A 25,590-nucleotide genomic window follows, 5' to 3' on the forward strand; every position below is an offset into this window, starting at 1 on the left:
TGAACATGGGACTATGATATCATAAGTATTACAGAAACGTTGCTCAGGGATGAGTAGGACTGGCAGCTTAATGTTCCAGGATATCGATGCAAGAGGAAGGATAGAAAGGGGGACATGAGAGGAGGCGGAGTGGCCTTTTTGTTTAGGAATAACATTACAGTTGTGCTTAGGGACGATATTCCTGGGAGTACGTCCAGTGAAGTTATTTTGGTGGAACTGGGAAATAAGAAAGGGATGATCACCTTGTTGTTATTATCTGCGTGGGTTTCGTCTGTTTGGTCTGGTTTCCTCCCACTCTCTAAAGATATGCAGGTTGTGTGGATATTCCAGGCTGAATTGCCCATAATTTTCAGGGATGTGCACGCTAGGTGGATTAGCCATGGGAAATGCAGCATTACAGTGGTAAGGTAGGAGTCTCTGAGGGTCAATGTGGTTGTGATAGGCTGAATGGCCTACTTCCACGCTGTCAGGATTCTCTGATAATTCTACTAGTTTTAAAATAGTTACAGAAAATAATAGACCAGATTTAAACGGTGTTCGAAATTGGACAAAGGCGAATTTTGACAGTACAAGGCGAGAACTTTCAATATTCCTTTGCTATTCCCAGGGAAAGGGACGGCTGGAAAGTGGGAACATAAGAACATAAGGAAGAGGAGCAGGGGTAGGCTACCTGGCCCCTCAAGCCTGCTCTGTCATTCAATAAGGCCATGGCTGATCTTTTCATGGCCTCAGGTCCACATTCCGTTCTGTCAGCATAATCCTTAATTCCTTTCCTGTTCACAAATCTACCTTTTGACCTAAAGATAGTCAAGTCGATAACCTAAACTGCTGCACTCAGCAGCAAATTCCACATGTTCACAGATTTAGCAGAAGAAGTCCATCCTGAACTCAGTCCTAAATCTGATACCCCCTTATTTTGATGCTCTGCTCCCTTGTTTGACCCACCCCCAGCGGAAATCACCTCCCTGCTTCTATCTTGTCTACTCCGTTCATAATTTTATTTTTTTTCCTATCCAACCTCCCATACTTCGAACTTCCAATGAGCATACTACCAGTTTCCTCAATCTCTCCGCATACGCCAACCCTCTGAAATCCTGACTGAAACTAGTGACTCTCCTCTGTACTCCCTCCAGTGCCAGTACATCCTTGCTAATGTTAGGGGACCAAACCTGTGCACAGTACTCCAGGTGTGACCTCACCAGCACTCTGTATAGCTGCAGCATAACCATCCCTCTAGCACTAAAGGACAATGTTCCCTTCACTGCCTTATTTACCTGCTGTACCTGCAAACCAACTTCCTGTGATTCATGCACAAGGACACCCAGCTCCCTCTGTACAGCAACATGGTGCACGTTTTCACAATTTCACCATCAGTTTGCTGTTAGTCTGACCAAAATGGATGACTTCACATTTCCCAACCTTGTCCTCCATCTGCCAGATCCTTACCCACTCACTTAACCTATCTGTATCCCTGTGCAGACTTACAGTGGCCTCTGCAGACATTGCTCTACCACTCATCTTAGTGTGGTCTACCTTTCATGAATCGATGCTGTGTCTGCTCAATGAGATCATTTCTATCCACATAGCTCACTATTTCTTCCTTAAGAGATCGGGCATTTTCCCCACCAAAGAAGTTATGCTAACAGGTCCATTTTAAAATATTCGCAACACATTTGTAGCTTGCCAATCTGTCAGAACTGTCCCAGAGTACAGCAAATTTTAGTGAATTATCATGAGTGCATTTGCTATTTACCCTCTGCCATCTGTTAACGTCACCTGGGATACATTCCATCACGGCCAGGCGACCCATCTATCTTTAGGCTGTTATCTTTCCCAACACTACCTCTTTACTGAGAATGATTGCTTCTCTGTCCTCATCTGCCATTGCGTCCATAGGCCTGCGACAATGAGAGTACACAGACAGTATGATCCTGTTAAGGCCTTAACAGGTAGTGTAGGGAATGCTGCCTGTCGAGAGAAATTGAGGGTCTCATCAAGAAAATGAAGGAGGGATATGGCAGGTTCAGACATCTGTGTTTGTGTAAATTCCTGGAGGAGTATAGGGGCAGTAGGAGTATACTAGAGGGAAAACAGGAGAGCAAAAACGGGACATGAGAGAGCTTTGGGAATTAGGTTCCCGGAGAATCCAGAGATTCCAGAAATACACTTAGGATAAACGAGTAACCAGGCAGAGAACAGGGACCCTCAAAGATCAAGGAAAAGCTCCTGTTTGTCCTAGATAAGTATATACCTGTCAGGCGGGAGCTATGGTTTACAAAGGAAATAGAAACTCTCTTCAAAAGGAAGAAGGTGGCTTATGTTAGGATGAGATGTGAAGGCTCAGTTAGGGCGCTCGAGGGTTACAAGGTAGCCAAGAAAGTCCTAAAGAAAGAGTTCAGAAGTGACAGGAGGAGATATGACAAATTGTTGGCGGATAGGGTCAGGGTAAACCCTAAGGCTTTCTATAGGTATTTAAGGAATAAAAGAATGAGGAATAAGATTAGGGCCAACCAAGGATAGTAGTGGGACATTGTGTGTGGAGTCAGAGGAGATAGGGGAAGCACTAAATGAATATTTTTCAACATTATTCACTTTAGAAAACGACAATGTTGTTGAGAGTACTGAGATACAGGCTACTAGACGAGGTGGGATTGAGGTTCATAAGGAAGAGGTATTAGAAATCTTGCAGAGTGTGAATATAGATAAAACCCATCCGGCCCAGTGGACGTATCCTAAGATCCTCTGGGAAGCCAAGGAGGAGATTGCCGAGCCTTTGGCATTGATCTTTAAATCATCATTGTCTACAGGAATAGTGCCAGAAGACTGGAGGATAGCAAATGTGGTTCCCCTGCTCAAGAAGGGGAATATAGACAACCCTGGAATTCTAGACCAGTGAGCCTTATTCAATTGTTGGTAAAGTGTTGGAAAAGGTTATAAGAGATAGGATCCAGAAAAGAATAATTTGATTAGGGATAGTCAGCACCGTTTTGTGAAGGGTAGGTCGTGCCTCACAAACCTTATTGAGTTCTTTGAGAAGGTGACCAAACAGATAGATGAGAGTAAACCGGTTGATGTGGTGTATGTGGATTTCAGCAAGGCGTTCGATAAGTTTCCCCACAGTGGACTATTGTATAAAATGCGGAAGGATGGGATTGTGGGAGATAAAGCAGTTTGGATCAGTAATTGGCTTGCTGAAAGCTGACAGTGGTGATTGATGGGAAATGTTCATCCTGGAGTCTAGTTACCAGTAGTGTACTGCAAGGGTCGGTGTTGGGTCCACTGCTGTTCGTCATTTTCATTAACTACCTGGATGAGGGCGTAGAAGGGTGGGTTAGTAAATTTGCAGACAACACTAAGGTCGGTGGAGTTGTGGATAGTGACGAAGGATGTTGTACATTACAGAGATACTTAGGTAAGCTGCAGAACTGGGCTGAGAGGTGGCAAATGGAGTTTAATGCGGACAAATGTGAGGCGATTCACTTTGGTCGGAGTAACTGGAATGCAAAGTACTGGGCTAATGGTAAGATTCTTGGTAGTAGATGAACAGAGAGATCTCAGTGTCCAGGTACACAGATCCTTGAAAGTTGCCACCCAGGTTGACAGGGTTGTTTGGAAGGCATACAGTGTTTCAGCTTTTCTTAATAGAGGGATCGAGTTCCGGAACCATGAGGTTATGCTACAGCTGTACAAAACTCTTGAGAGGCTGCACTTGGAGTATTGTGTACAGTTCTGTTCCCCACATGAGAAGGAGGATGTGGAATCTTTGAAAGGGTGCAGAGGAGATTTACTAGGATGTTGCCTGGTATGGAGGGAAGGTCTTACGAGGAAAGGCTGAGGGACTTGAGGCTGTTTTCGTTAGAGAGAAGAAGGTTGATACGTGACTTAATAGAGACATACAAGATAACCAGAGGGTTTGGTAGGGAGAGCCTTTTTCCAAAAATGGTGACGGCGAGCACGGGGAGGCATAGCTTTAAATTCAGGGGTGATAGATATAGGACAGATGTCAGCGGTAATTTCTTTACTCCGAGTCGTAAGGGTATGGAAAGCTGTGCCTACAACGGTAGTAGATTCACCAACTTTAAGTACATTTAAGTCGTTATTGGACAAGCATATGGAAGTACATGGAATAGTGTAGGTTAAATGGGCTTCAGATTGGTATGACAGGACGGTGCAACATCGAGGGCCGAAGAGTCTGTACTGTGCTTTAATGTTCTATGTTCTATGAGCAATATGCTGTGAGGATCGTTGCTGGGTCCACTGCTTTTCATCATTTATGTAAATGTTTTCCATGTGAATATAGGAGGTATGGTCAGTGACTTTACATAGATACCAAAATTGGAAGTGCAGTGGACAGGGAAGAAGGTTACCTCAGATTACAATGGGACTTCAAACAAATGGGCTGAGGAGTGGCAGATGGAGTTTAATTCAGAAAAATGTGAGGTGCTCCATTTTGGAAAATCAAATCAGGGCAGGACTTATACACTTAATGGGAAGCTCCTGGGGAGCGTTGCTGAACAAAGAGATCTTGGAGTGCAGGTTCATAGTTCCTTGAAAGTGGAATCATAGATAGGCAGAGTAGTGAAGAAGGTGTTTAGTATCCTTGCGTTTACTGGTTAGTGGATTGAGTACAGGAGTTGTGACGGCATTTTGTAGCTGTTCAGCACATTGATTCAGTTACTTATGGAATTCTGCTTTCAGTCCTGGTTTCCCCGCTATCGGAATGATATTTTGAAACTTGAAAGGATTCAGAAAAGATGTGCAAAGTTGTTACTAGGGTTGAGGGTTTCAGCCCTATAGGGATAGGCTGGGGCTGTTTTCCCTGGAGCATCGGATGGTGAGAGGTGACCTCAGTGGTTGATACAACTGTGAGGGACATGAATAGGGTGAACAACCAGGGTCTTATTCCCAGGTTAGGTGAGTCCAAATCTATGGGGCACAGGCTTTTAAGGAGTGAGGAAAACAATTTATAAGGGATCTGAGGGGCATTGTTTTCAAGCTGAACGTGGTATGTGTATGTAATGAGCTGCCAGAGAAAGTGTGGTGGCTGGTACAATTGCAACATTTAAAAGGCATCTGATTTGGGTAAGTGATTAGGAAAGGTTTAGAAGGTTATGGGCCAAGTGCTGTGCAATGGGACGAGATTAATTTAGAATATCTGGTCGGCATGGACAAGTTGGACCAAATGGTTGGTTTCTGTGCTGTACATCTCGATAACACTGAAACATTAAAATTAAGATAAGTTTCTCTATGTGGGGAGTTAGCAGAAGGTCAGATAATTCTCCTTGGAGCTCAAAAGGTTAAGCAGTGATTTCAACCAGGAGCAGATTTCTTTCCAGGATATTTAATTCAGAGGGAGAAATTATTAACGTCACAATTTTTAGGAACTACTTTCAAGTAATTGGCAAGTAATGCAGGTTAAAAATGTGAACATTACTTTATTCCGTAAGTTCTAAGCATCTGGATCAGTTTGGCCGACAGCTGGATGCAGATTCAGTAATTATTGTCAAAACAAATTTGCAATTTAGCTTCTTATAAGGAAGGATTTGGAGGACTACAGGCAAATGGGAGGTGAGTTGGGACAGACTGGCACCATCTCCAGAGGGGGAGAGTATAGCCCCAATGGGCTGAATAGCCTCCAGTCCCTCTACTCTGTGATACTGCCCCCTTTCACTGAATGTTGAAAGTAATGCCAGTGCAGAGCCATAGATTAGATTAGATTAGATTAGATTAGATTACTTTACAGTGTGGAAACAGGCCCTTCGGCCCAACAGGTCCACACCGACCCACCGAAGCGCAAACCACCCATACCCCTACATTTACCCCTTACCTAACACTACGGTCAATTTAGCATGGCCAATTCACCTGACCTGCACATTTTTGGACTGTGGGAGGAAACCGGAGCACCCGGAGGAAACCCACGCAGACACGGGGAGAATGTGCAAACTCCACAAAGTCAGTCGCCTGAGGCGTACAGCATGAAAACAACCCCTTTGGTCAAACTAGTCCATGCTGACCAGATATCCTAACCTAACCTCGTCCCATTTGCCAACACTTGGCGCACATCCCACTACACCCTTCCAATACATATACCCATCCAGATGCCAAATGGTCTAATTGTACCAACCTCCACCACTTCCCCTGACAGAAGATTCCATACATGCACCACCTGTGAAAAAACTTGACCCTCTGATCCCTTTCAAATCTTTTCCCACTCACCTTAAACCTATGCCCTCTAGTTCTGGATTCCCCCACCCCAGGGAAAAGACCTTGTCTATTTATCCTACCCATGCCCCTCATGATTTTATAAACCTCTATAAGGTCACCCTTCCGCCTCCAATACTCCTGGGAGGAGCGCACTACTCGTGTCATAATGGGACCCAGGTGATTGACGGCAGCTTCAGACCAACAGGAGAGTTGGTGTGATCCTCCATCCAATGGGAGTGAATGAGGGGTGGGTCCAGTGGGCCAACACGTGACCAAGAACTGTGCAGGTGCAGTGTCACTGTGGTGGGGGTGCACTCAGTGAGTGTGAAGGGAGTGAGAGAGACAGCAGAGACTGGGAGAGAAGTGGAGTTTGTGTGGACTGGGAGTGCTTATAAACACATGGTTTTAGGCTGCTAGACCTGAATTAGAAATTTCTGGTAAATAAGAACCAAAAGAACTGCAGATGATGTAAATCTCACACAACAACCAAAAGGTACTGGTAAAGCTCAGCAGGTCTGACAGCATCTGTGAAGAGAAAGCAGAGTTAATATTTTGGATCCGCTGACCCATTCTCAAAACTGATGTTACTGAAAAGAAATGTCGGTTTATATGCAGAAGGTAGGGGTTAAGGAGTAAATGATAGGTGGTGATAGAGTCCAAAGAAAGAAATGGGAGCAGTTGGACAAAGGAGTCCATAACGATCTGGCTGGGGGAGGGTGAAAAGCTGTTTATGGCCACTGTTAGTGGCTAAATATAGGTAGTGTGTAATGGCAGGCTATTTGATAACCCGTGTGTGGGTTAAGAGGAGAGGGCGCTAGGACATTGGAGAGTTCAGGACCTAAAATTATTGAATTTGATACTGGGGCTCGAGAGGTGCAGGGTCCACAAGTAGAAGATGAGGTGTTGTTCTTCCAGCTTGCGTTAACACGTGGCACTGCAAAAGCACAGCAGATCAGGTAGCATCCCAGAAGCAGGAGAATCGACGTTTTGGGCATATTCCTTTCATCAGGAATGCTGGGATTGGGGGGGTGGGCGGAAGTAAGAGGGATGTGTGGGGATGGTGGGAAGGGAGCTAGGAAGGCAATAGGTAGATGTAGGTGCAGGGTAATGGAGAGAGGGTGGAGTGGATAATTGGAAAGGGAGATAAACAGGTGGGACAGTTCAAGAGGGTGGTGTCGAGTTGGAGGGTTGGATCTGGGATAAGGTAAGGAAGGGGAGCTGAGGAAACCCTGATTCTGTGGTTAAAGGGTCCCAATGTGGAAGATGAGGTTTTTTTTCCTCCAGGCGACGGGTGGCTGGGATTTGGTGGTGGAGGCGGCCCAGGACTTGCATGTCCATAGCGGAGTGGGTGGGGAAGTTGAAGTGGTCGACCACAGGATGGTGGGGTTGGTTGGTGCATGTGTCCCAGAAATGTTCCCTGAAACATTCTGCAAGTTGATATCCTGACTCCCCAGTGGAGAGGAGACCACGTCGAAAGCAAAGGCCATAATAGGTGAGGTGTTTGGATGTGCGGGAAAATCTCTGCTGGATGTGGAAGGGTCCTTTGGAGGCGAGGGGGGAGGTGTGGGCACAGGTTTTACACCTCTTACATTGACATGAGAAGGTGCTGGGAGTGGAGTGTCGGTTTGATGGGAGCATGGATCTGACGAGGAATTCACAGGGAATGGTCTCTGGAATGCTGAAAGGAATGGAGGTGTGGGAAGTGGTGGAGATGCACTGGAGAGTATTGTTGACCACGTGGAAGGGGAAATTGCAGTCCTTGAAATACGGGGAGTTTTGGTATGTTCTGGAGTGTTCTGCCAGCTTGCATCAAGCTTTACTGGAACACTGCAGTAAGCATGAGGCAGAGATGTTGGCCAGGGAACAGACTCATGTGTTACAGTGACAGGGAACTGGAAGCTCAGGGTCTGTTTTGCAACAGAACTTAGATCATCAGCTGCAATTTCCAACACCTCCACTGAGATTCTGCCAGACACCGGTTCCTGTCCCCTCCATTAATAGCTATGCACCCTCCCAGCCAGATTGTTATCCACTCCTTTGTCTTTCCAACGGTTCCTGTCTCTCTTTGGACTCTGTCCCCACCTATTATTTACTCTTTAACCCCTATCTCCTGCAGTCCAAAGATAGGCAGGTTAGGTGAATTGGCCCAGCTAAATCTCCGGTAGTGCTCAGGGATGTATAGGTTAAGTGCATTAGTCAGGAGAAATGTAGAATAATAGGGTCGGGAATGGGTTTGGTTGAGAAACTCTTCAGAGGGTGGGTGTGACCTGTTGGGCCGAATGGCCTGTTAGCACACTGTAGAGATTCTAATTTTCCCAGCTGCCTCGGTTCTGAGGAAGGGTCACTGGACCTAGAATGACCCTTGGTGTGTGCAGAAGGAGGAAACGGGAAAGGGGAGTTAGATCCAGTTTAGATTGGGAGGTACAAAGTTAAAAATCACACAACACCAGGTTATAGTCCAAAAGGTTTAATTGGAAGCACACTAGCTTTCAGAGCGACGCTCCTTCAGGTGATAGTGGAGGGCTCAATCGTAACACAGAATTTATAGCAAAAATTTACAGTGTGATGTAACTGAAATTATACATTGAAAAATTGACTGTCTGTTAACCGGCATCTCCAAATCATATACTGGGAGGGTTTAATTACACTTTGTACAGGTAGTTAGGCCTGAATTAGAAACTCTTGGTCCCACGTTTACAGCAAATGGGAAAATGGCTGTGGCCCTCAGGCGGTGATAGCCGCCATCTTTATTTGGGGCAAGGTACAGTGAGGCACATGGACATTTCCTCTGCCTGGGTGGGGAATGGGTGATTTGAAGACGAGCATTTACACACCAAACACATACCAAGAGAAGTGTTTGTCTTCACTATTCATCTTGCATTGACTATGAGTTTTGTTTTGTGAATTCATTTTATAGGATATTAATTGAGAATAATTGAGACAGAGATCTCAAAAGTATTTTTCTATCGTCAGCAGGGTCATCAGGATCTGAATACCATTGATATTTAACTGTAGAAAGGAGAAAGGTGTGTCTGTTCTGTCTATGGGAAAGTATCTATTTTTTTCAAGCAAAAAAACAGAAAGATGTTCAAATTAGTGGTTGGATCACCCTTGGGGTTTGTGCTCTGTTCTGGACCCTGCAGCTAAGGAAGGAGATATTGCCCTGGGAGGGAGCACAGATATATCCAAATTACACCTTGTCTCTTTGTAGGAACTGACAGATTTGTTCCTAGTTACCCACTTCATGATGTTAACCTGTAAACTCCTTATTTTCAATTCACTGGAAACTTCTCATTAAAATTCCTTATAGACTCAAATTCTAGCACCATTTCAGGTGGAATGTTCCATATTCTGACAACTGCCTGTTCATTCAGAATCTGCTGAAGTCCATGTTGACTCTGGGGTTGCAAAGGGCTGAATTGAAAGATGAGATGCAGTTCCTGAGCTCCCATTGAGATACACTGGAACACTGCAGGAGGCATAGGGCACTGTCGGTATGAACAGACAATAAAAATGATAGGGCTGCACTGTGAGGGCTGCTTGGATCAATGAGAGTGTTTCAGAGTTGGGTGTAAACAGACGGAGGGAAGACAGGGAGAAGGTGAAGCTCAGCTTCAGTTTTAGTTAAGGCCATTCAGAAATTCACATGATCTCAATGGGAATAGCATGTTTGTAAGTGAAACCTGCTGAGTTTTTTTTAACAGTTTTTAAAAGTATAAAATGTCAGCTTAAGTAAAGATCGGGGCTTTAGATTATAATGGAAATGTTTGAAGTGAAGAAAGGTTTCTAGCTCATTTAAATTCTCTTAATGAGAGTAACTAGCTGAAACTAGAGAGACATTGTGATAGGCGCCCTCAGACCTGTGGTGTGCTCCTCTTGGACAATGTGGGAAATAGGGGACGCTTCCAGTCTCCCTGACGGCTATGTGTGCAGGAACTGTGTCCATCTGCAACTACTGGGAAACTGCTTTTCAGACCTGGAGTTGAGAGTGGACTCACTGTGCAGCAATACTGAGAATGTTATGGACAGCACTTTTAGTGAGTTAGTCACACTGCAGGTGAGGGTTACACGGGCAGAAAGGGAATGGGTGACTGTCAGATTAAGTAAAAGGCTCTGGAAGGAAGTGCAGGACTCACCAGTGATCATTCCCTTTCTCAAACAGATATTGTGCACCGCTTGGGATTCTATAACGGGGGGAACAGGTGGGGTGGACTCTCAGGGGAAATCAGCAACAGCCAGGTTCATGACATCACAGATAGCTCCGCTGCACAGAACTGGAGGAAGGAGAATGACAGAGCTGTAGTGACAGGGGGTCCAGTAGTCAGGGATAGAGACAGGCGCGTCTGTGGCCACAGACATGAATCCAGGACAGTGGAATTGAATCCAGGTCCATTTATTGATAAGTGCACAGACCAATAAATGTCAGCGTCCTAAATGCAACCTTCAGCACTTGACCACCCTGAAGCTCTACTTTCCAGAGACTGTGCACTTGTTCTAAGCCCGTCAGAGGGATTGAAGGGGATGGGGAGAAAACAGGAACAGGGTTGTGTTGTAGATCTACAAAATAACGGTCACCCTCCCCTCTCGGTCTATCCCCTCTGTCTCTCACCCCCCATCGTGCCTCCTCCCCACCACAAGGAAAAGATCTTGTGTATTTACCCTATCCATGCCCCTACTGATTTTATAAACCTCTATAAGGTCACCCATCAACCTCTGACGTTCCAGGGAAAACAGTGTATTTATCCTCTCTCTATAGCTCAAATCCTCCAACCCTGGCAACATGCTTGTAATACTATTCTGACCCCTTTCAAGTTTCGCAATATTGTTTTGATAGGAAGGAGACCAGAATTGCATGAAATATTCCAAGCGTGACCTAACCAATGTCCTGTAGAGCCGCAATATGACCTCCCAACCCGTATACTCAGTGCTCTGACCAATAAAGGAAAGCGTACTAAACACCTTCTTTCCTATCCTATCTACCTGCGATTCTGTTTTCAAGGAGATATGATCTGCACTCCAAGGTCTCTTTGTTCCGCAGCACTCCCGAAGACCTTACCATTAAGCGTATGCATCCTGCTAATATTTGATTTCATAAAATGCAGCACCTCACATTTATCTAAATTAAACTCCATCTGCCAGTCCTCAGCACATTCAACCATCTGATCAAGATCCTGTTGTAATCTGAGGTAATCCTCTTCACTGTCCAATACACCTCCAATTTTGGTGTCATCTTCCTCACATTACTTCCTATATTCACATCCAAATCATTGATATAAATTTTGAAAATTAGTGGATCCAGCGCCGATCCTTTGTCACACTCCACTGGTCACAGGTCTCCAATCCGAAAAGCAACCTTCCACCACCACCCTCTGTCTTCTACCTTTCAGCCAGTTCTGTATCCAAATGGCTAGTTCTCTCTGTATTCCATGAGATCAACCTTGATAACCAGTCTCCCATGGGGACCCTTGTAGAATGCCTTACTGAAGTCCATGTAGATCATTTCCACTGCTTTGCCCTCATGAATCCTCTTTGTTACTTCAAAAAAATTGACTCAAGTTCATGAGACGAGATTTCTCACACACAAAGCCATTATTAATATCCAGGACTTAACTCAGTACATTGGGGTCTGCGTCACCCAGTTATGGGGTGTTAATATTCTGGATAAAGTTCAAGTACACCAGGTTTGTGTTAGTGACTGTGTATTGAGTCTTGTTAATATCACCCACACAGGTAAGTTCCATTTGAAAGGCAGTCCCTATATCCCGAACCACGCTCCCATCTGCTCTGTCTCCATCCCCACCATAGACAGGAAGTGGGAGGAGCTCATGGAGTTTCCATGTGAGAGAGATTGAGAAAATCTTCCCTTCTTTCCACTAGCCCACCAGGAAATTGTGGTAATGTCCTTACCACTGGACCAGGAGGATCGAGCTCACAGTTGAGTAACAGCATCTTTGAAAAGGCTGATTGGAAAACATGCCCAAGCCGCCAGGCCACACTGTCTCCCAGCTGTCCCTGCCTGAGCCTCCAAACAGAACCTTCCTGTAGTTTCTCTCTGTCAGACTCTCCCATTGCTCACTTTGTTCAGGATCCCCTCCTGCTGCTGCACTGATCCTTTCCCTCACTGACCTGTCCATCCCCCAGTGTCCTCCACATTCATTCATTGTTTACAATCTCCAGCCCTGCCCCCTCCACCCTATTGGGACACAGCTGCTGTCAATCACCCAGCTTCATGTGTGATCTGGAGCATGTGCTGTAGGAGGGGAGACCAGTGCATGGGCGCAGTGCTGTCCAATTGTTGGTGTATGTGCAGGGTGGGTCAGTGCCAGGGAGGCTGTGCGTGTGTGGGGTTAATCTGTCATTGGCAGTTTCCTCCCTCTGGGAACAGGACCCAGGGAAATGGCCCCTGCCATGATATCGTGACAAGTGGTCGGCTATCAGTGGGGGGAGCATTTCGCAGAAAGTTATCAGAACTCGTGTGAAGATTCAGGAATGTTATGGAAAGGAACACAGATGGGCCTGCAATTAAAGTTCTAATTTGGTTCATCTTAGTTCAATCAGATATGGTTTGGTCAGTGTGTGCAGGACGGTTCTCATCAGAGGGTCCGTGTGGGGGAAATAAATAAAATGTTCCAGATTGGGGGGAAAATCAGATTGGTTCTGACCAGGAAGGAAACCTTGGAAGTGGGGGAAGGATTCACCAACATCCAGGAGGCTCCGAGTCAGACTCATTGATTTGAATAGATGAGATTTCCTACAGTGTGGAAACAGGCCCTTCCGCCCAACTAGTCCATACCGACCGTCGGACGTCTAACCCACCCAGACCCATTTCCCTCTGACTAATGCACCTGACGCTATGGGCAATTTAGCATGGCCAATTCACCTGACCTGCGCATATTTGGATTTGGGAGGAAACCTTTTTTTGGTTCTTAGTCTGCAGGCAGGAGCGAGGAAGCTGATTTCAAAGAGAAGAGAGAGTCTGTGAGAACTGGGTGTGGAGGAAAAATGGTGAGGAGATTGGTTTGGATTTCAGTTCACAGAAGAGAGCAATTGTGAGACTGAGATTTAAAGCTTTGGGGGAACAAAGAAACTACAATTTAATACTATCACTGTCTTATGAATTTCCATACTGTGTTAACGGTGGTGACCTGTTTTCTCTGTTGTAGGGTTCTGAAAGGGCGGATTTGTGGATGAGTAATTCAAATTGAACTTCCTGTTCGGTTTTGATGGTTACTTGATCCGTGCCGATCTGAATATCACTGGCCTTTTCATGTGGAAGGAAAGGTGTGTATTCTGTCCGTGGGCGAATATTTCAAATGTCAGTGTGTCTGGAAAAAGTACTGAGACACAGCCAAGTCCATGTTAGTGTGGAGAGAGAGTTCATTTGTTGTTAAAAGTCTGAAAACACATGGCACATTTCCCAGAAACAATTAAGCTCCAGATTTGTTTAGTATGAGGACAAGGTTTTAATTAATCATGCAACCAGAAAGAGACCAGGATACCTGCATCATGGAACAAACGATGAAAACGGGATTGTTGTAAAGGAGTTAATTATCGATCATGGCTTGTAATCAATTGGCGTTGTCAAGTCAGTTCCAATGCTGTGGGGAAACACTGGAAATGTGATGAATGTAATGTAGGTTTCAGTTATTAAACTGTAAAAAGGTGCAGATGACATTTACAAGGATGATGCCAGGGCTCAGGGGTCTGAGTTATAGGGAGAGGTTGGAGAAGCGAGGATTTTTTTTGTTTAGAGCAGTGGAAACAGAGGGGGGATGTTTTCTGGAAGTGTATAAGACCATGAGAGGCCTGGGTAAGGGGAATGCACTCCGTCCTTTTCCCAGGGAATCAAGGAGTGGAGGGCATCAGTTTACGTTTAGAGGAGAAATTATAAAAGGGAACGTGAGGGGCAACTGTTTTACACAGAGGATGGTATGTATATGGAAAGAGGTGCCAGTGGAAGTGGTTGAGGTGGGTACATTAACAACATGTAAAAGACATTTGGACAAATACATGGATAGCAAGGGGTCAGAAGGAGGCGCGGTAGTAGTTTGGCGCACCGACTTCTACACCGCTGAGGCCAAACGCCAGCTCGCAGATACCTCCTCCTACTGCCCCCTTGACCATGACCCGACCCCCCACCACCAAACCATCATCTCCCAGACCGTCCATAACCTCATCACCTCGGGGAATCTCCCATACACCGTCTCCAACCTCATAGTCCCATAACCCCGCACCTCCCGCTTCTACCTCCTGCCCAAAATCCACAAACCTGACTGTCCCGGCCGACCCATTGTCTCCGCCTGCTCCTGCCCCACCGAACTCATCTCCGCATACCTTGACACCGTCCTGTCCCCCTTAGTCCAAGAACTCCCCACCTACGTTCGGGACACCACCCATGCCCTCCACCTGCTCCATGATTTTCGCTTCCCCGGTCCCCAACGCCTTATTTTCACCATGGACATCCAGTCCCTGTACACCTCCATCCCCCATCACGAAGGACTCAAAGCCCTCCGCTTCTTTCTTTCCCGCCGTACCGACCAGTACCCTTTCACTGACACCCTCCTTCGACTGACTGAACTGGTCCTCACCATGAACAACTTCTCTTTCCAATCCTCCCACTTCCTCCAAACGAAAGGAGTAGCCATGGGCACCCGCATGGGCCCCAGCTATGCCTGCCTCTTCGTAGGATATGTGGAACAATCCATCTTCCGCAACTACACTGGCCCCACCCCCCACCTTTTCCTCCGCTACATCGATGACTGTATCGGCGCTGCCTCGTGCTCCCACGAGGAGGTTGAACAGTTCATCCACTTCACCAACACCTTCCACCCCGACCTCAAATTCACCTGGACAGTCTCCGATTCCTCCCTCCCCTTCCTCGACCTTTCTGTTTCTATCTCAGGCGACCGAATCAACACGGACATCTACTACAAACCGACCGACTCCCACAGCTACCTGGACTACACCTCCTCCCATCCTGCCCCCTGTAAAAACGCCATCCCATTCTCCCACTTCCTTCGACTCCGCCGCATCTGCTCCCAGGAGGACCAGTTCCAAAAACGCACATCCCAGATGGCCTCCTTCTTCAAGGACCGCAATTTCCCCCCGACGTGGTAGACTATGCCCTCCACCGCATCTCTTCCACTTCCCGATCCTCTGCCCTTGAACCCCGCCCCTCCAACCGCCACCAGGACAGAACCCCACTGGTCCTCACCTACCACCCCACCAATCTCCATGTACAGCGCATCATCTGCCGTCATTTCCGCCACCTCCAAACGGACCCCACCACCAACGATATATTTCCCTTCCCTCCCCTATCAGCATTCCGTAAAGACCACTCCCTCCGTGACTCCCTCGTCAGATCCACACCCCCCACCAAACCAACCTCCACTCCCGGCACCTTCCCCTGCAACCGCAGGAGGTGCAAGACTTGCGCCCACACCTCCCCCCTCACCTCCCTCCAAGGCCCCAAAGGAAACTTCCATATCCGCCACAGATTCACCTGTACCTCCACACATATCATCTATTGCATCCTTTGCACCCTATGTGGCCTCCTCTATATTGGGGAGACAGGCCGCCTACTTGCGGAGCGTTTCAGAGAACACCTCTGGGACACCCGGACCAACCAACACAACCACCCTGTAGTTCAACATTTCAACTCCCCCTCCCACTCCACCAAGGATATGCAGGTCTTTGGACTCCTCCATCGTCAGACCACAGCGAAACGACGGTTGGAGGAAGAACGCCTCATCTTCCGGCTAGGAACCCTCCAACCACAAGGGATGAACTCGGATTTCACCAGTTTCCTCATTTCCCCCCCCCAGCCTGTCTCAGTCAAATCCATCAAATTCAGCACCGCCTTCCTAACCTGCAATCTTCTTCCCGACCTCTCCGCCCCCACCCCAGTCTGACCTATCACCCTCACCTTGACCTCTTTCCACCGATCACATTTCCGACGCCCCTCCCCCAAGTCCCTCCTCCCTATCTTTTATCTTAGCCTGCTGGACCAACTTTCCTCATTCCTGAAAAAGGGCTAATGCCCGAAACGTCGATTCTCCTGTTCCCTAGATGCTGCCTGACCTGCTGCGCTTTTCCAGCAACACATTTCCATCTCTGATCTCCAGCATCTGCAGACCTCACTTTCTCCGTCAGAAGCAGATGGGCCAAGTGCAGGAAAATGGGGTTCACGTGGATGGACATTCTAATCGGCATGGGCCAGTTTGGGCCAACGAGCCTGTCTCTGCTGTAGGACTCTGACTCCAAGTATATTTACTATTTCTCCCGCTATCTCTGGTAGTACCCCGGGATGTATTCCATTAGGGCAAATAGACTTGTCTACCTTTAGATCCATTAGCTTGCCCAGCTCTAACTCTCTCGTGACAATGGTTGTTTCTTGGTCCTCACCTTCCTCAGTCTCCTTGTCAATTACTGGCATGTTCTTCGTATCCTCCACTGTGAAGACTGCTGTGTACTCATATTCCTAAACCCTGCTGGATAGGAATAACTGGGCACAGAACTCTGAGAGGTCTTCTTTGAGTCTTTATTGATGAGACATGGCAGTTACCTGGATAGTGTACATGCAGAACACCTCCAGGCAGCATCAGGTAACTCCCCGCCTGTCCGATGTGCCGCTCCCATTCTTATACCTTTGTGGTTTGTAGTTTTGAATGGACGCTGTCTCTCAATATTATCTCCATGGCAACGGCAATTAAAAAGTCTAGTTCAGTTCAGCACTTTGTGGTTAAACCACATACCCCTCCCCCACGGCCCTGTGGCTCAGTCAGGTATCTGACAGGCACTTCAGTTTAAGTGGGGTTGTCTGTCAGGATTCTGATGTGGAGGAGCCGGTGTTGGAGCGGGGTGGGCAAAGTTAAAAACCACACATCACCAGGTTATAGTCCAACATGATTATTTGGAAGTACAAGCTTTTGGAGTGTGCTGTGATTTGTAACTTGATCAGGATTATCTCTATGGTAACAGTCAACAATTACAGAGGCCATATGTTCCCCACACAATAGGTTCCCCTCTAGCCGTGTAAACTGCTATTCTGGCTCTGGGGATAGCTGCTCATCACTTTTCTCCCCCAATCCCATCTAGCTTTCTGTTGATCTTTAAACTTTTTCTAATCTAGTTTCTCCTTGGTCTTTGCCAATTTGTATGCTTTCAATTTCAATTTGATAGACTCCCTTATTTCCTTAGCCTCCCATGGCAGATTACTCCTTTTCCTACAGTCCTTCCTTTTCACTGATATATACTTTTGCTGAGCAGTTTGAAAAATTCTTTGATATTCCTTCACTGTCTGTCAACTGTCCCACCCTAAAGTCTTTGCTTCCAGTCTACATTAGCCAACTCCTGCCTCATCTATTGTAGTCTCCTTTGTTTAAGCACAGAATCTTAGGATTGGATTTAATCTTCCCGCTTTCCAACTGTATTCTAAATTCAACCAGACTTATCACAAGTCTTTTATCAGATTACGAGGTGAGGCGATGTTACCTGGGTGTTTTGGTTTTCATCGTCAGAGACCTTGGCTTTGGATTAAAGTACAGGATAGATATTCAAAACAGAGTATTCTGGACGGTGTGAGTGTACTACACAATCCAAAACCATAAATCACTGTCTCCCCTCAGTTTACATGATTTGGAGATGCCGGTGTTGGACTGGGGTGTACAAAGTTTAAAAACTCACAACACGAGGGTATAGTCCCTCAAGTTTAATTGGAAGCACACTTGATTTCGGAGCGTTGCTCCTTCATCATCATCCAATTAAACCTGTTGGACTATAACCTATTTAACTCACCTCAGTTTAAAATTGAAAAATCATTATCTTCCACATGCTTCCTCACTATCTAAGTTTGAAATGCTAATCCACCTGACCATCCTGCTTTTTCCAAAAATCTCCTTTGGTGAAGGTGGTGAGTTTTGAATTCAGCTTTCCAGTTATTACCGTAAGAAGATAAGCACTGGGCACAGGAGAGGCAATGCAGCCCTTCGAACCAGCTCCACCATTTAATACCATGATGATTGAGCTCACATCGGTCTCAGCTGGAATTTCCCACCTGCTCTCTCTCACCCTTCATCTCATTGCAAATTCAACATCTGTATCTCTTCAGTAAATTTGCTTATTGTCCTGGCATCCACCGCATTTTGAATAGGGATTTCTACAGATTTACAGCACATTGAGATAGGTACATTCTTCTTCATGAGAATGGAATAGAATCCCTTCAGTGCAGAAGCAGGGTTATCGTTCATGGAGTCCACCAACCTATGATGAGCATCCCATTCAGACTCACCCATTCCCTATATTCCCATGGTTAATGGCTTAACCTGCACAGGCATGGACACTGGGAATTTCGCATAACCAATCCACTTAACCTGCACATCTTTGGACTGTGGGATGAAACTGGAGCACCCAGAGGAAACCCGCACAGACACGGGGAGAACGTGTGAACTCCACACAGTCGCCTAAGGCTGGAATCAAATCCAGGTCCCTGACGCTGTGATTCAGCAATGCTAACCATTGAACCACCTCTGCTTAAAATCTGCTCCTCCTATTAACCTCACCACACCCCACTTGACTGAACCTACATTCCTTACATCAGAAAATCAGGTTGTGGAAGCAGATGTCTCAGTAAAACCCAGCGACAGTCCATATGTTCTGTGTGTCTGAATGGGGATCCTATACACAACACCCTCCAGTCCACACTATTCATTAACTTTCCAGAGACAGGGCTCCAGTGGCTTCATGGGGACTACAACTCCACAATCCCTGAGGCAGGGCCCACACGTGTGTGGGGAAACCTGGCACTGTACATGTACAGAATGTCGGCGGGTTTTGGAGCATGTGCTTTGGGTAAATATACTTTGCGGAAAGTTTTTCACACTGCGATTGGCTGGAGGAGGAATGTATCTGCTCATAGTATTGATCTGTTGGAGGAGGGGGTCAAAGTGTCACTACTCCCATGTAGGACCACTCTCCATCCCCAACTCATTGTAATGGTGGGAATCAACTAATGGGAAATAAAGAAGGATCTGACCCATTCTCCCAGACTGAAGGTTTCTCTTCTGTCCAGGATCTGCCACCTCCTTTTCTGTTTCCTTTTGTTTCATTCTGCTGTTACATTATTGACTTGCAGCAACTGAAAGGAAAGGAAGTGAACCCAGAAACGGTGCAGAGTCTAACCAGGGACGGGAAGTGGTGGCATGGATCTGTTTATCAACAACTCCATGAGAATGGGGAGGGTGTACATTAGGGGGTAGCAGAATCAGAACGGTCGGAGAGAGTAAGTGGGCTGGAGGGTTACAGCTTTGAGGGAAGAAAGGGGAAAAAGATATTCCAGAGAAACAGGAATTGTCTGTTCTGAATTTCTAATCTGTACATATTCCTTTGTACAGGGTGCTAGATGGTGAAGATTTGAAGACTGAAATCTCAAAATCATTTGCAGATTGTGATTAAGTTAACCAGAATTTGAAGAAGCAAAGATAGAGAGTCACTCGGCCAAAATCCTGCAACACTCTCCCTCACAACATTTTCGATCTCTCTGCACCAAATGGACTGTGAATTGTACAAGACAGCAGATCACGACCATCTTCTCAAGGGTAACTAGAGATGGGGAATAAATGCTGGCTGAGCTAGTGATGCCCATATCCTGGAAACGGTTTATTTCTCGAGTTGCTGAAACCCAGTTGATGTTACTGCAGGATGATGAGGGACGCTGAGTGCATCCTCCAGGAGGCAGCACCATCACATTACCCCTGCCTACACCTGCACAGTAACACAGCAACGTCACTGGAACAAAAGGCAGTGAAACCAAAGGAGGACTTCGATATAGTTCTTCGAGGTAAAGTCATGAAAGGGGATTGGAACACAGCAGGAACAGGAGCCAGAGCTGGATGGTCAGCTGTTTCCCACTGAATGGTGGAGCAGGATTGAAAGGCTGAATGGTCTCCTCCTGCTGCTATCTCCCAGGTATGTATATAGCCATGGAGCCCGGGTAGGAAGAAATCGGCAGGGATTCTCCAGGAGATTGCACTTCCACAACAGTTTTCAGTGAGGGATGGTTTGATGGATTTTAATTTAACTATTGTCTTTTACATTAAAAAAAAACAAATTTGCAAACCTTGTGTTAAAGATTATTCCACAATAAATAAAAGTAAAAGAATTGAAACTATCTGAACATAACAGTTTTTAAAATTTCAAGTGCCCTTTAGAACAAAATCATGTCTATTCCCGGACACCATCATTTTCCAGTTACTCAGGCTCCGGGGAAATATTCCCTCCCTGTCTTAACCTTTGGTTTGATTTAACCGCTTTTCAGTTCTCATTCTGTGAGGTGTGAAGCGTTCTTTTTTCCCCCTTTCTCCTACCCAAACATGTTATCACACACAGCTGAGCAACCTTCCCACCATCAAAATCATCATTACCCCATTTTGCTTTTGGTTAATCACCCGCAGTAAACCACCCGTGTAACCAATTGAATATTTATAAACAAGGCCCATGACGAGCAAAGCAAACCATTACAAGTGACAGAGTGAGAAGGGACTAAATCAATGTAGAGTTGGGGGTGAGGGGGCAGTGGTGGAGATAAAGCACTGTATCCCCTGTGGTGCCCACCTCTATCTGAAGGCATCGAGAGTATTGATACACACCACATGCTCCTTTTTCCAAGGACACCCTGCTGTGTAGCCTTTATCCTCAATCATAGAATAGAATTCAAAGTTTGTGAGAAGATTTGTAGCTCGGGTGCTGTCTTTGGTCTGTGGGAGGAAACCAGAGCACCTGGAGGGGACCACATTATCATGGGGAGAATGGGGGAACTCCACATTGACCAAGGCTGGTCTCCAACCTTGTACGTGGTTCTGTGAAGCAGCCGTGCTATGATCATAATTTAAATCAAAACAGATGATCATTGCTTATTGTCACATTGTTGTTTGTGGAGACTTACTTCCCAGAGAGACACCCTGAGGTTCAGAAAGTGGCAATATAAATTCTGTCAACACCAGCCCAGTTAATGTGATTAACAACCACAACATCAATACTCCAATAGTGTCATCATGAACACGGTCCACTCCTGACCCTGATGAACAGTAACGTCAGAATCAGTGTCCTGCAGTGATGTGTGAACTCTACCCCACACGGAGCAGGTGGGTGACCACTTACTGGACTTTCAGTTGTCTTGAAGACTCAACAAATTCCTTGTCACACAAAGAGGTGAACACTTCATACCCAATGTGAACCCGCTGGGGTCTCAGGGAGTGGGATGAATCACTGAATCCCTTGCCACACACTGAGCATTTGATTAGATTAGATTAGATTAGATTACAGTGTGGAAACAGGCCCTTCGGCCCAACAAGTCCACACCGACCCGCCGAAGCGAAACCCACCCATACCCCTACATTTACCCCTTATCTAACACTACGGGCAATTTAGTATGGCCAATTCACCTGACCCTGCACATCTTTGTGACTGTGGGAGGAAATCGGAGCACCCGGAGGAAACCCACGCAGACACGGGGATAACGTGCAAACTCCACACAGTCAGTCGCCAGAGGCGGGAATTGAACCCGGGTCTCTGGCGCTGTGAGGCAGCAGTGCTAACCACTGTGCCACCGTGCCGCCCACAATTTGAATAGCCTCTCCCCCTCTGTGGGCTTACTGGGGTCTCAGGGGGCAGGATGAATCACTGAATCCTCTCTCACACACATCCGTCTGAATGGCTTCTCCCCCTGCGTGGGCTCACTGGGGACTCAGCAGGTGATACATTTGAGTGAATCTCTCCCCACACACTGGGAGCATGTGAATGGCCTTTCCCCAGAGTGAGCTCTCTGGTGTTTCAGCAGATCAGAGTGTATCCTTTCTCACACATTGAACAGGTGTAGGGTCTAAATCCACTGTGCCATCTCTGGTGCCTCAGCAGATTGTAAGATCGAGTAACCCAATTCCCGTACATGAGGCAGGTGAGCGGCCTCTTCACAGTGTGAGTGTGTCGGTGAGTGTCCCACTGGGAGGGTAGGTAATTTCCTTTCCCCAATCCTCATGTTTGCATACCCTCGCCCTGGTCCCGTCATAATGGTGTCTTCCCAGATCACATGACCATTTAAATATTCGACCACATGCGAAACATGGGAATGATTTCTCTGGGCTGGGAATGCCGCTTTCCCCTTCCTGATGAACAATAAGGATCAGGACCTGCGGAATTGGATGACTCTGCAGTTGATGTGATGTTAAAGCTGAGTTTCCCATCTGGGAACTCTCTCTCTCTGTAAAACAATTTTTCCCTATCATTATTACACCTCCCAACACCAGCTCTCGCTTCAGTTCTCCTGAACTTCTAAATTTGGACTAATGCAATGACCTCAGTAATGTGCCTTTCTCTCATTTGTTTCTGAAAGTACATTAGGACCATTTTGAATAACTTTGCACACTTTACCAGAAGAACCCACACCTATTCTATTATTTAAACGTTTTAACCCATGAGAAATTTATTACCTGCTCCAATTACAGTTATAATGCTCTGACCACTTCGACAGAGCCAGTGCAGGTCAATTCTAACAGTTATCAATAAATTGTACCTGAACAGGATGCCCCACAACAGGAAGTGCTCTGACACTCAATGCCCTTAAGTTGTGTTTTTTTCTTAAAGCCCCTCATGCATCTGGCAATACAGTTGAAGATATTTTATACAGTAACCTTACAGTCTCAATTGCCAGTTCCAGTCCATGAAGCAGCCAGTTACATGCACCAGTTACTTGAATTCTGACGACAGCATTGCCCTGAAGAGCATGAAACTGTCTTCTCTGGAGTATCTAAGAAACACTTGAAATGAATAAAATTCTTCAAGAGCTCGATAGAACAGATACAGGAAGGATGTGCTCCCAGGCTGGTGTGTCTGGAATGAAGTCAGCACTAACTGTAATATCTTTACCCAGCATCCTCTTTAGCTGTATAAATGTTTAAGATGTATTTGCTGCTCTAATTCCATTCTCTTGATCACTCCCGTTTGTAACTGCTGTAGTGTTGGGGGCCATGCAAATTGATAACATTTGATTCAATCCATCCCAACACCCCTCTGTGTCTGTGTCTCACTTTTGTTCACCGAGACCGTCATTCAATCTGACCCCTTCACAATCCCTGCTCTGATATTTCCTTAGAGGGCTGAGAATTAAAAGTTCACAGAAGGACAAAAGGAGGCTGATTGGCTCATCACCTCACTGAATGCCATTCTTTACCTTCACCCCATAAACCTTCCCATTCGTCCTCTTCCAATAACTGTTCAATTCGATTCTCTTCATTGTACCTGACTCACCACACTTTTTGGCAGTGCATTCCTGATCATAAACTTTCTCTGCATGAAATTATTTTGTCTCATGTCACATGCGCTTCCGTTGTCAATCCCTTTACATCGGTGCCTCCTCATTATTGATTCTACCATGCATGCGAACAGTTTGTCCCAATCAACTCTCACTGTATCCCTCTTGGAGCTATCTTTACCCAGTATCCCCCGGGATGGTGAATATCATCTCTTCCTGTCACAGGAGACCAGTGCGAGACCATTCAGGTGCTCTCACTGTAGGATTGGGTTCAGTACACCATCCAGCCTCACTGTACTCCAGCAAATACACACTGGGGAGAGGCCATTCACCTGCTCTGAGTGTGGGAAGCAATTCACTCAGATATCCAGCTTGATGAAACAACAGTGAGTTCACAAGGAACCACAGCGATTGGATTTGTTTTGTTTGTTCGTGGGATCACAGCATCACTTACTGGGGCAGCATTTGTCATCCATTCTGACTGCCCAGGAAATGGTTCAGAGTCAACCACATTATTCAGGGCCTGGATTCACATGTTAGCTGATCAAGGTCAGAATTAATAATTTCCCAGGCCCAATGACATGAAGAGTTGATTTCTGGTCTATTATCCTATTTCGGAAATAATAATGAATAATTTTTGCAGTTGAATTAAAAGTGCAAGACAAAAATGGGTTTTATTCTGATTGAGCATGTCCTCCTGTTTTCTCAGTTTCTATTGACAATCTCATTCCCCTCGCACCAGAACTTGTTCCATTCTCCACAGATGCTGCCAAATCTGTTGAATTTTTCCAGCAATGTCTGTTTTTGTTTCTGATTTCCCAGCATTTGCAGATGGTTAGTTTTTCATATTCATCTTGTCTGTTGCAGAGGAGTTTATTGATGAGTTTGGAGGGTTTTGAAAATTGCAAGTTAAGCCACAAATCAGCTATGATCCATTGAATGGCAGAGCAGGGTTGAAGGGCTGAATGGCCTCCTCCTGTTCCAATGAAAGTTGTCCATCTGCAGCTTTTGGCTACATTTCCTCTCACTGTTCACTTCACCTCCATGTCTAACACACTGTTACTGACTGAACAAATTTCCTGTGTTTGAGCTAAACCTGCTAATGTTCAGTGGCTCCCTGTCTTGCCACCCGGGTTTAACTCTCATCATGGAATGCTGTCTCGTATTACTGCGGGAATGCCCACAAAGCACTCGGCCTGGAGTCTGTATCCCCTGGGATCCAGAAACCCAGTTTATTTCCTTCTTCCTCGTTCTTTCTGGCTATTGAACTCTCGGTTTCAATCCATTCTCCTGTCATGCTCTTCAACATGTCCGTGCGAGTGGGCTAGAGGCAGCTGGGATTTAATGAAGGGAAGTTAGGATTAGCCGGAAGCACGAGGAGAGGTGACAGCAAAGACCATTCTCATTGTAACGGCAGAGTTTCCCCATGACCCAGTGAGTGGTGAGGCACCTGAGATTGTTGAAGAGGGCAATTCAATCAGGGATTTGGGAAAACACTCAGACACTGACCTACCCATCTGATTGTTAACTCAGACAGAAATACAAAAGAAAGATACACATTTAGATAGCAACGTTGACTTGGGGCAATGAACCATGCTTCAGACCCAAACTCAAATCTCTGAACCCTCAAAAACAAAGTTTCCTACTTATGCCAGGTTGTCCCTCAGCCTCCTCTTTTCTTGAGAAAATCATTTTGAGTTGTTAAGCCTTTACTCGTGATTATAACCTCTATGTTCCTGTAAGATTTGTGATGAATCCTTTATTATTTTTCTGTTCCTTGTGAGTGATGCCAGCAGCAGAAACAGTTCCTGACCTATGTGGGTTTCGGTTGGTGTATTTGTATTTACAAATTCATTCTCACCCTCACGTACAGTGTGAAATTGCTGTAAAACAGAAGGAAAGGATTGAGTGAGAACCAACAGAAACACAAAGGCAGCATGTCTACCTGAGCTGAATGAACCTGCCATTAGGAAAACGTTATGACAATCACAACTAGTTAGAGTCACAGAATCCCGTAGGTGCAGAAAGAGGCTATTCTATCTATCGAGCCTGCAATGACCTGCTTTCCCACCCTACCTCCA

At 46.0% G+C, this 25,590-nt stretch overlaps 1 long non-coding RNA gene across 3 annotated transcripts in view; it reads left to right on the forward strand.

Annotated features, from left to right (window-relative positions):
* LOC148146449 (uncharacterized) overlaps positions 1-20,103 on the forward strand; it is a 32,578-nt gene extending 12,475 nt beyond the window's left edge. For 2 of the 3 annotated variants that reach the window (XR_015760818.1, XR_015760819.1), the window contains exons 3-4: positions 13,368-13,485; positions 19,596-20,103. This is a non-coding gene — a long non-coding RNA (uncharacterized LOC148146449). The remainder of the gene's footprint in view (positions 1-13,367; positions 13,486-19,595) is intronic. The other variant, XR_015760820.1, reaches the window with a different exon arrangement.
* Positions 20,104-25,590: the final 5,487 nt, after the last annotated feature.

Source organism: Chiloscyllium plagiosum, unplaced genomic scaffold (assembly GCF_037043375.1).
Source record: "Chiloscyllium plagiosum isolate Xiang-an unplaced genomic scaffold, Cpla_swu_hap1 HiC_scaffold_21, whole genome shotgun sequence".
Taxonomy (NCBI): Eukaryota; Metazoa; Chordata; class Chondrichthyes; order Orectolobiformes; family Hemiscylliidae; genus Chiloscyllium; species Chiloscyllium plagiosum.